The 11133-nt window shown below is 35.4% G+C and overlaps 1 pseudogene; it reads right to left on the reverse strand.

Annotated features, from left to right (window-relative positions):
- Positions 1–3166: 3166 nt before the first annotated feature.
- Positions 3167–3651, reverse strand: LOC107527172 (large ribosomal subunit protein eL21 pseudogene; annotated as a pseudogene).
- Between the last annotated feature and the right edge of the window lie 7482 nt (positions 3652–11133).

Here is an 11133-nt window from a genome sequence, read left to right on the forward strand (position 1 = left end):
AGCAGTCAAGATAGGGCGATAGAGAGAAGGCAAGGAGCAAGCATTGGTGACTGAAATGTCTTGTTTATGGGTGCTTGATGGCTATGGTTCATTACATAAATCCCTCTGTGAAACAGAACATTTTATGCTGACATAAACTAGGTAGACTGAAACAATAATATAAAACATGTATTTAAATTTGACCAATTCCTAAAAGACAACAATTAGCCTTTTTAGGAGTATGGTATTATTTTAAAGCCCAACTATCTTGTGACTCATTATTTTGAGTAATTTTTATCACCACCATTCTTAAACTAATATATAAGCTGTAACCATCAGGTTAAATAATTTGAGTAAGCTAATAGTTTATCTAATTTCTTTTCTTCGGTGCACATTAGTCTTAGAACTTCTCTTGGGAAAGATAAATAACTTAAAACACAGACAGTACATAGTGAAGATTTTCTGCTCTATTAAGATCTGCAACTAATGTTAATCTTACCTATTAAGGGGAATGTTCATGAGATAGAAGTGTGATATTTCGGGGGGGGGGTCACTTTTAATGCTTTCCTGATTTCACAGAGCATGGTAATATCTTTATGGTTTAAAGATAAAATTTTTACTATAACTAAACCATTAAAATAAAGGGCTCTGGCCAGTGTGTCTCAGTTGGTGGACATTGTCCTGTGCACTGAAAGGCTGCTGGTTCAATTCTGAGTCAGGGCACTTGCTTGGGTTGGGGGCTCGATCCCTAGTAGGGGGCGTGTGGGAGGCAGCCAACCGATGTTTGGCTCTAACATAAATGTTTCTCTCTCTCCCTCTGCCTGCCTCTCTGTTTAAAAATCAGTTTTAAAAATCTTTAAAAGAAAAAATATATAATAAACTGCTTTACTGTTTAGTTTATACTGCTCATTATTTTTACTTTTCAGAAGATTTTTAAAACTGGGGAGAAAAACCCATAGATTTTTAAATGCAGCTATATATACAGCAAGTACTTACCAATATGTGTTATTTCCATTTCCTTTTCTCTCTCTTTTCTTTCTTTTTGGATAAAATTTTATATTCAATAATGTTTACAAAAAGATCGATAATAAAGAGTTATAAAATGAGTGAAAATATTCCTCTCACTCTCAGTTACTCCTCCCTGGTGCAAACATCATATACATATATTTAAATAGTTCCAGAGACACTTTTATATGTTCTTATAACTTTATTTCCCTCAATATATATATCTCTATATAAACATAAATACAAAATACATATTATATATATTTTTTATATATATATACACACACACGTATGTTCTATTACATAAATGTAGTCTTAGGTATCATTTTAAAATTAATGCTGTCAAATTTAAGCATTATTTGAACAAATTTAAAGAACAGTTTAATTCTAGACTAAGCATAATTATAAGGTTTTTAAATCAAAAGTAACAGGTTGAGAATCTGTATGTCATGAAATTGTCACTGATATTCCCATTTTCTTTAGAAGGTGATAAGCCCTCTCTCTAACTTACTCTGATTCATGGATGGTTTTTAAAAGGAGTGCTCACATTTATGAAAACTCTTTCTTTATGATAGTTTAAAAATTAAAATCTGGACAATACACTCATTCTATTTCCATGTGAAAATTACCATTTTTTTCTACCTCCTGTTCATCAGCCCTCTTTTGGAGCTAATAATTGAAGAATATGTCCATTGATTGAGCCACTTCACGGCTGAAAAGACTGAAGCCATTTTCATGTTAGGGAAACAGGCCCAAGATATTCTTGGATACCATACAAAGAGTTTAGGATTTCTACCAGACTGAAGAGCTAAACTTTTCTTTCCCTTTAGCACACAGTAAATGATCCAAACAAATACAAGGTAGAGCACATTTATATTCATCTTTTTTCAAAAAATCAGTTGAATTTTAAAATTGTAGTGGGGAACACTAATCTTAAAAAAAAACACACTGAGATTTTGCTTTATGGAAAAAAAACCTGGCTCTCACTCAAGTATCACTGTAATTCATTATCAGATCTACTTGTATCTGTTTATTTTTTCTCCTCTAACAAAGGGAGTTGGGCTGGCTCAGCAGAAATCCCTCCTATTCCCTTCACCACATCTACACACTGACTTGAGCCTATATTTATCTTCTATTACAACTAGAAAAGTGCCCTCACTCCTATCAAATGTGAATCTCTGCAGATGCCTCTGGATCCCATCCAACTCCGCTTCTCCACTTCCTCTGCATCTCCTCCGTCTGTATCGTCAGACTCTCCACTGCAGGAGACAACCAGCATACTCCCATTTTTAAAAGAGTGCACAGAAATCCTGCCCCCAAATACCATTGGCTCCATATCTTAATCCAGCAATTCCTCCATTTTTCTTGTCCCTTTACAGCAACCTGGTATTTGACCTTCTTCCCTGAATCTAGTTTCACACCTTCCCAGAAAAAATTCCTCCAGCACGTTTGCTTTCTGTTCTTGAGTTCTCCAAGACTCCTCCTGCAGCACCTTGCCCTCTTCCTAGAATGTTCTTTCTTCAGCTGTTTACAAGGTCTCGACTGTAGAATCTTTCCCCAGACATCATCCTTCCTTGAGTACCTTATAAATAAATTGCACCTCCTACTCCAGTTATCTGCTAACAAGTATTCTTACTCTGCTATCAGTACAACCTCCAACTCCCAAGTGTATGTTTTCTTATTTGCTTATGTTTATGTCTTTTCTTCTAGAATGTAAACTCCATGAGGGTAGATTCCATCACTTACCTAGTGTCTAGGACATAATAGTCACTCCCAATAAATATTTGGTAACTGAATAGATTGCTGATGTATGTGCCAGATACTGTGGGTGCAGATAAAGCCACAGTTTTCCTTCCCCAGCAACTTCATATAAATTAGCATGCATGCATGCATAGTGCATACAATACCTGGGGTAATACGAAGGAGGTTCACTTATAATCAAATGGAAAAATTGGTATGGTTATAGTTTTTATTCTGTCTGGTCCCATGAACTGAATTTGAGCTCCAGTAGCTAGAGGAGAAGACCGGAAATAAACAGAACTAGAATTAATTTTTATTGGTTTATTTTCTTTATTTTTTATTTTCTTTCTTTATTGTTTTTGGAGGGGAAGGGACACCACACTTCTACCCAGTTAAGAGAAACATTTTTATCAGCACAGAGGTCTTTTTTTATATATACTGATCATGCCATGAATTCATGGGGGGTGAGTCCCAGCAGCTCAGACTCCTTCCACTGGCTCTCACAAGGTGAGCTTCCCTGGCTGGAGCAGGCTGGCACTTCAGTTGAACCCAGGTCCCTTTCTCTTTGGCTTCTTTCCCTTTCTGATCATTTTCCTTCACACGTTTCAGGAAGCTAGCTTGGCTCTTAGAGTGTTTAATATGCTCAATACATACATCAATTCTCTTAGCAAGAATCTTGCCCTTCACTTGTTTGTTCACAACAATGCCCACCACATGCTGGGTGACACTGCAGACTCCTCCAGTTTTGCCATGGTAGCATTTGTGGGGCATTCCTTTTTGAACAGTTCCCATTCCCTTCATGTCCACAATATCACCTTCCTTGTAGATGTGCATTTATGTGGCCAAAGGAACAACTCCATGTTTTCTATAAGGTCTAGAGAACATATAGCAGATGCCTCTCCTTTTTCCCTTTGTGTTGGTCGTTTTGGCGAATTACTGGAAGATGGTAGTTCTGGCTGAAAGGAACTCTTTATTTTTATTTTATGAGAGTCTTGGGAAGCAAACAGGTAAGATAAAAGCTAGCAGGAAAAAAAAGTGTGAAGCTCTAGAACTAATAAGAACTGCTTAAAGTCCTGGAGAAAAACTTGTAGTTTTGGCAGGGGAAGAAAGGCCTTGGCCCCATGAGGCCTGGAGAACGTAGGAAATCCGTCGTGGACAGGCAGAGTTAAGTGGGCATTGTCTAGTGGTTTTGCAGCCAGAGAAGTGGACAAGTGAGAACCAGAATAGGAAAGAAAAAAACCGGGTGGATGTTGCCAAGTGATCACAGTTGACTAGTTCTAAATATACATGAGAAACCATTGAAGCAGCTCTTAGAAACACCAGCTGACAATTTGAGTGAAACTAATTTTCAGCAAACTAGTAAGAGTTAAAGTTGCCATCATTTATTCATTTAAATTAAATATGAATGTGTGTGTATATATATGCGTGTGTGTATGTGTATGTGTATTTTACATACAATGTGACCTAAAATTCCTAGAATAAAAAGCCTAGGACATCTGGAGGACGCTGGCTAGATCATACTTGAGGATTGATTTTCATCTAGGAGCATCGTGACTATTTCCTTTGCCAGTTTTTAATGTGTTTGCCATTAGTTTCCTTGATCGATATGTCACGGTTTTAGTATCACTTTTCTAGAAAGGGTTGTATTCTAAGGTTATCACCAGGCCAAAAACCAGTTGAAAGCAGAATTGCTTAAACTGCATATTTGTTATATATGCTTATATCTCACTGAAAACCCTGTTAAGAAGCTTGCCCTCCTACCTACAGATCACTGCCTTCCTGCTATGTCTGACACAGGTCTCAGTAGAAGCATTTTCTCATGTTAAATTTTATGAATATCCAGCAGATAATAACAGACTAAAAATCATTAGAACCTATATATAGCTTCCCAAATCTGATTTTGTACTACTTCCAATTATGTCAAGAGTGACTTGAATCTCTACTAAAATTTTAATAAGATCTAAAGAAAAAGCATAACAATGGCAGTTTTTCTGGGAATGAGGGAGAGTCTGACAGTGACAAGTTAGAGAAAAAAAAAGATATGTAGAAATCTAAATTTCTTATTCCTCTGAAAGATGGAATAATTATAGTTTAAACTGTATAACTTTTATGATATTTATTAGAGGTAAGGTACAAGGAACAAAGCAAACATCAAGCACTCACACTGCATAATTATGACCAAAGAAATTAGCTTTCTGATGCAGTACCTAGAATAAAACTAATTCATATCCAGAAAAGTCAATATTCAATTCAAGAGCAGTGCCTCCATCTCAATAATGATGGAGAAAAAAAGACTGACCAGGTGCTTTAACAATACAACGAACATACATTATGAAAAATGCTCACAGGTAAGGTTTTAAACTCCACTTGTTTTATAAAAGTCAACTGCATTCTTGGAATAATTGGCCCTTCACTTTGAAGAAACTTAAATCATAGAATTCTCAAAGGAAGGACATTTTGATGCTTCCAGTAAGATTTATTGAAAAAAAGTATTGAGAGAAAAGAAAGGAGATATATTACCAGTCACAGTCAGTTAAGAGAAAGTCAGGGGGCCTCCTACTTCTCCTCATTTGAACTTTTGCTTAGAAAACACCTGTTTTCAGCAGTATGGTTGACAAGATCTCCTGAAAAACACCTTTAAAATAAAGAATAAAACACAGAGAGACCTGAAGGGAGTGTTAGTGGTAATAATGTATATTATTTCTTACAATGGGTGGTGGGCTTGGGGGTGGTATTTATTTTACTATTGTGCTTTATTTCAATTAACATATGTCTATATGTGTATGTGTGTATCTTTCCCACATTTTTGGTAACAATTTTTTCATAATAGTAAAGGAAAATATCAGGTTATAAAATTTCACTTATGCATCGTAATCATAGTTATTTATAAAGAGCAGTAAAAATCTTGTGCATAGAAAGAAGAGTAATAAAATAGTAATAGTGATTGATATTCATTTGTGGGAATGTAGATTATTGCTTTTCCTTAAAAAGTTTATGTAGTTTCAAATTTTTTATAGTGGGTAACTTTTCCTACAACTTTTACCTATTTCATTAAGAGAAATAAAAACAAAATAAGAAAAAGTGTTATGTCCATATAAAAATGAAAATGCAAACTATGTCTACTCACAAATCTCTATATGCTGTGAACAGCAGCATTGTTTGTAATAGCTAAAAATTGGGAACCACCCAGATGTTGTCCAATGGGTGATGATTAAACAAACTATGCTATACCCTTACAGTGGAACACTACTCACAATAAAAAGAAACAAACTGTTGATATATACAATAATTTGGATGCATCTCAAGGTCACTAAGATGAGTGAAAAAAAGAGTCAGTATCAAAATATGTATACTGCATGGTTCCATTTTTATAACATCCTCAAAATAACAAAATTATAGGGATGGAGAACACACTAGTGGTTGCCAGTGGTTAGGGATGGTCGTGGGGAGGAGGTGAGGGTGATATACTCTAGAGGGAGCATGAGGGAGACCTTGTGGTAATGGACTAGCGCTGTAGCTGGGCTGCAGTGTTAGCCACATGAACCCACACATGTGCTAGCATGATATAGAGCTATTCACACACACTGTACCATTGTCAGTTTCTTGAGTTTGATACTGTACTTTAGTTACATAAAATGTAAAAGCTGGGATAAACGTGTGAAGGGTACACGAGACCTCTCAGTCCTATCTTTGTGATTTCCTGTGAATCTATAATTATTTCAAAATGAAAAATTTTAATTATTGTCTGTAGTTTCCAATTTTCTATATTACTTATTTGGTAATGAATAAAGTTTTATTTATTCTGTTATTTAAAAAGAGAAGCAGCCTGGCCGGGCGTGGCTCTGCGGTTGAGCGTCCACCTAGGATCCAGGCGATTGGGGTTTGATTCCCCGTTGGGGCACATGCCCGGGTTGTGGGCTCGATCAATGACTCTCTCATCATTGATGTTTCTATCTTTCTCTCTCCCTCTCCTTTCCGCTCTCTGAAATCAATAAAGATATATTAAAAAAAATAATAATAAAAATAAAAATAAAAAGAGAAGCAGCATGTGGAAACATTTTACAGGCATTACATGTCTTCCTTACTTCCTAGTCTGGGTGTGACTCAGCACAAGCAAAATAAAAGCTAATTTATAAATCCATCATGGTATTGTCAAATTGACATATAATACCATGGTTGAGACTATAATTTTGTTGAAATCCTGGGTGGACACAGCAAAGTTGCTTTGAGGCAGACATAGAGCTAAATGCAAGATTTATACAGAAAAATAACACGGATTTGGTCCCTGATCTCAGGAAGCTTAAAATATAGGGAGTGGACAGAAAATGAAAGACAAATTGAAATTAAATGAATACTTGAAATATTGATATTATGTTTAAAGGGAACAGAGAACTGACATAAATAAGAGTGGAGTCCTAATTTATAAAGATTGGTCAGGCAATAAAGGCCATTCTGGGGAGATATTTAAGCTGAGATTGAAGAAGTTGGCCACACTTTAAAAAATTCTCTAGAACATTGAAAAGAACTCTGACAACAAATGTGGCTTTGACACAAGCAGGAGCATGTGTATATTTGATACATTTTTCAACAGGATATTTCTGTAACCGCCTCAACTGAAAGAATCCTTGGCCCTTAGAAAGCACTTGTGTGTTGCAAAACTCCTGAGTATTAATTCCATTTGTAGCATTTCACAACCCAGTCCTTTAACAGATAGAAAAGATAATAAATAAACAACAAAAGGAATTAAAAATAAGACTTGTATTTCATCCTTAGAATTGAAATCTAAAATTTAAAAATATTTGAAATAATGTTCTCACACAATTGTTTTAATATGTTTTACTTAAACTATTTGTCCCAGCTCAGCTTAATTAGTTAATTAATTAATCTTTTGTTAATCCTCACTTGAGAATATTTTTTCCTTTGCCTTTCAGAGAGAGTAGAAGGGGGGGAAAGAGGGGGCTAGAGAGAGAAATACCGATGTGAGAGAGACACATCGAGTGGTTGCCTCCCACACCAGCTGACTGGGGGTGGGGAGGGAACTGCAACCCCCGTAAGTGCCCTTGACCACCAGGAATTGAACCAGAGGCTCCTTGGTGAGAGGGCTGACACTCTAACCACTGAGCAACACTGAGCAGGGCAGCTTTATTATTTTTAAGCAGAATTCCATCCCTCTGTCTTATGGTCTTGACCTTAGAAGATTCCCTTACAAAGGAAGACATAATACTTGCTAATGATATGCCACTTTTAATGGATTTCAGTCTGCCTGATTAAAAAAAATGTTAAAGCTTCCAGAGAACATTGTTTAAAATGTAAAATATAGGCCAATAATAATAGTAACATTAATTTATACTTTGCATGTTGTGAGAAAAGTTATATGCTGGATCGGCTTGATTCCTCTGTCAGCCTCTGACCCCCAGTCACTCTTTATGGCCATGTCTGAGTTATCTGGTTCTAATTCTAAAATCTAGACTGATGACAAATTACTGGGGTTCAAAATGCTGCTTACTCAGCTCCTACTTTTAAAGTGACGAGCCTCTCTCAGGCTCTGCTTTAATGCCCACACTTAAAAATAATGAAAATAATGGCTTCTTGTTCTTCCTGTTTGTTGCTAGTGGATATTTTTCTGTTTTACAGCAATTCTCAATGAAAAATACAAGCCTATTATGCAACTCCGTTTAACAGCTGGAAGTGCAGAGGCAGATTAAAATTCAATAAGCCTCAAGTTGTGCATCTACTTCCAGTAAAAACCTGACCAGTATTCATAATAGAATTATAGGCCTAGTTCCTTCTGAGGGCTTCTCTAATGCAGGTATTATCTATTTAGGAACTTCACTGGGTGGTAGGGAGTCTGCCACCGAAACTCCACTAAGGCTCCTCATCTCCTCCAGCATCACATACAGCAAGAAATGTGAATAAAAATATTAGATTGAGAAAACACAGTGTTCAGATAAAATGGTGGGTTAGGAAGATTGAATTCTTCAATCTGCTGTGGCCAAAATTATTTCTTTATTCTTGAATTTTTATAGACCAATGTGATTTTCATTAGGTGATAAAAATATGAAAGACCTAATATTATGAATTACTCTGAAATCATAAACACTGCAGAAATTCCTAATAAAACCTAGAAGTAAAGCAAGCTAGAAATGCAAAGAAAAAACAGAAAATAAGAATAAAAGAACTATTAAATGATACTGTTACTCAGATATATTATTTAAACCATGCAGCAATGACTATACAATTTTTTTTATGCACTAAAGTTTGCTTGCCAATAGTGTCAAGCAGAAACACAGAAAGAGCAGGGGATGAATATTGACACTATCCTTCCTAATGTTATAGACTATCATTTCTAAAGTTAATTATTTTCATAAAATAGCAACCCATGCATTCCTAAATAATACTTTGCATTTCCACAGTCTGCTTAAAAGATAATTGAATATACAATGATTTTACAATCTTAGTTTAATATCAGCATTTTCCCATAGTTTGCTATCTTAGCAGTTTTAAAAAAATATATGTTTTTATTGATGTTAGAGAGAGAGGGAGGGAAAGAGAGAGAAAGAAACACTGATGTGAGAGAGAAACATCGATATGCACACAGAGCGGGGACCATGTACCTGGGCATGTGCCCTGACCGGGAACTGGACCAGCCACGTTTCTGTGTACAGGATGATTCTCAACCAAATGAGCCACACCTACCAGGGCTTAGCAGTTATTTTTAAGACAAAAATAAATTTGAAAAACTTACAGTTATTTTTTATTTATTTTAATCTCATAAATGACATAAAGACAAACTACTCATCTATTAAAGTCATATTAGTACAGATAAAATACTGTCTTTTCTAACTTTCCTGCTTCACAGCTAATTAATGACTGGTATGTTCAACTATAGAATACAGTATAGTTGTACAGACACACTGGCAGATGAAAATTGTGCAGTGTGCAATTCTCTTTTATAGAGTTTTTTGATCTTTGAGTTAGAGAATAATTTAAAGCCAACTGACTAAAGATCACAGGAAACATACCTGTAACTTTAAAAAAAAACAGGTTTTGACTTACTGCAGCAAGAGACAACACACATCATTAGGAACTGGATGTTAGAGTGTCTCTTAGAGGGTTTGGATGTGTGCTAGATTATTCTAAGGGGAGACAAGGGGAATTTTACATTGAATGCTGTCAAGAAGTGGGGGAAATACAGTATCTTATTTATGTTTATTAGGTGGGAGAATGAAGAAGGACTGGGGATATTATTGGTAAAAAGGGAGCAATTACTCAGAAGAAAAGATGGTTAGTCATTTTGTATATGGGATGTGACCTTGAATTTTTCTTTCAAAAACATTATGTTCTGTCCAGCCAGCATGGCTCAGTGGTTGAACATCAAGCTATAATCTAGGAGATTGAGGTTTGATTCCCAGTCAGGGCACATGCCCCGGCTTCAGGCTGGATCCCCAGCAGGGAGCGTGCAGGAGGCATCCGATCAATGACTCTCGCATTATTGATGTTCCTCTCTCTCTCTCCCTCTCTCTCTTACTCCTTCTTCTCTCTGATATCTATAAAATATTTTAAAAAAAACCCACACAAAACAAAAAACAACAAACAAAACCCATTATGTTCTGTTGTTCTTGCACCTGTCCTCTCAGAATCATTATTGATATTCTCTTAGGAATAGTATAATCTCAACAGTTAGCATGTTTCAAACAACACGTTTTTATCATAGCACTTGTCCACATGCTCCATGACTCACAAAATTATAACACAAAAAATACTAACAATTGCAGGCTATGTAAATGGTATTGGAAGAAGAACTAAGTAAAACGTTTCTTAGTATTAAAATAAGCCCTCTAAATGCATTAGTTATACCAAATTATGCAAAAGAGTTAAAGTATTTTTCTAATTCCATTTTGCTCACCTGAAAAAAAAAATCCCTTACTTTTCACTTAGTCATATTTCACAGGGTTAAAATAAAGTTAAAGAATCAAAGACACATAAAGGGTCAGTATACAGGGGTGGGCAAAAGTAGGTTTTCAGTTGTAATGCAAATAAATAGTATAATAATTAATAAATAATAATTCAAGAATTAAACTCTGTTTCAGGTACTCAAAACTGTAAACCTACATTTGCCAACTCCTGTATTAACAATATGTTACTTATTGTAAATAATAACGTGCATTTATATGTTGTTCTAAGTACTTCATATTATAATATGTTCTAAACATTTTACATGTTTTAATCTACTTAATACTCACAGTTTTGTTTGTTTTTCCAGTGAGAGACTAAGTAACTTTCAAGATCACACAACTAAGTGACTGACATGTTATTCAAATTAAAGTTGTCTATCTCCAGAGTCCTTGCTTTAGAGGTTACAGAAAAATGAAGTTCACATTACAAAAAGTCTTAAATGTACTCCTTTCT

Source organism: Miniopterus natalensis, chromosome 10 (genome assembly GCF_054644295.1).
Source record: "Miniopterus natalensis isolate mMinNat1 chromosome 10, mMinNat1.hap1, whole genome shotgun sequence".
NCBI lineage: Eukaryota > Metazoa > Chordata > Mammalia > Chiroptera > Miniopteridae > Miniopterus > Miniopterus natalensis.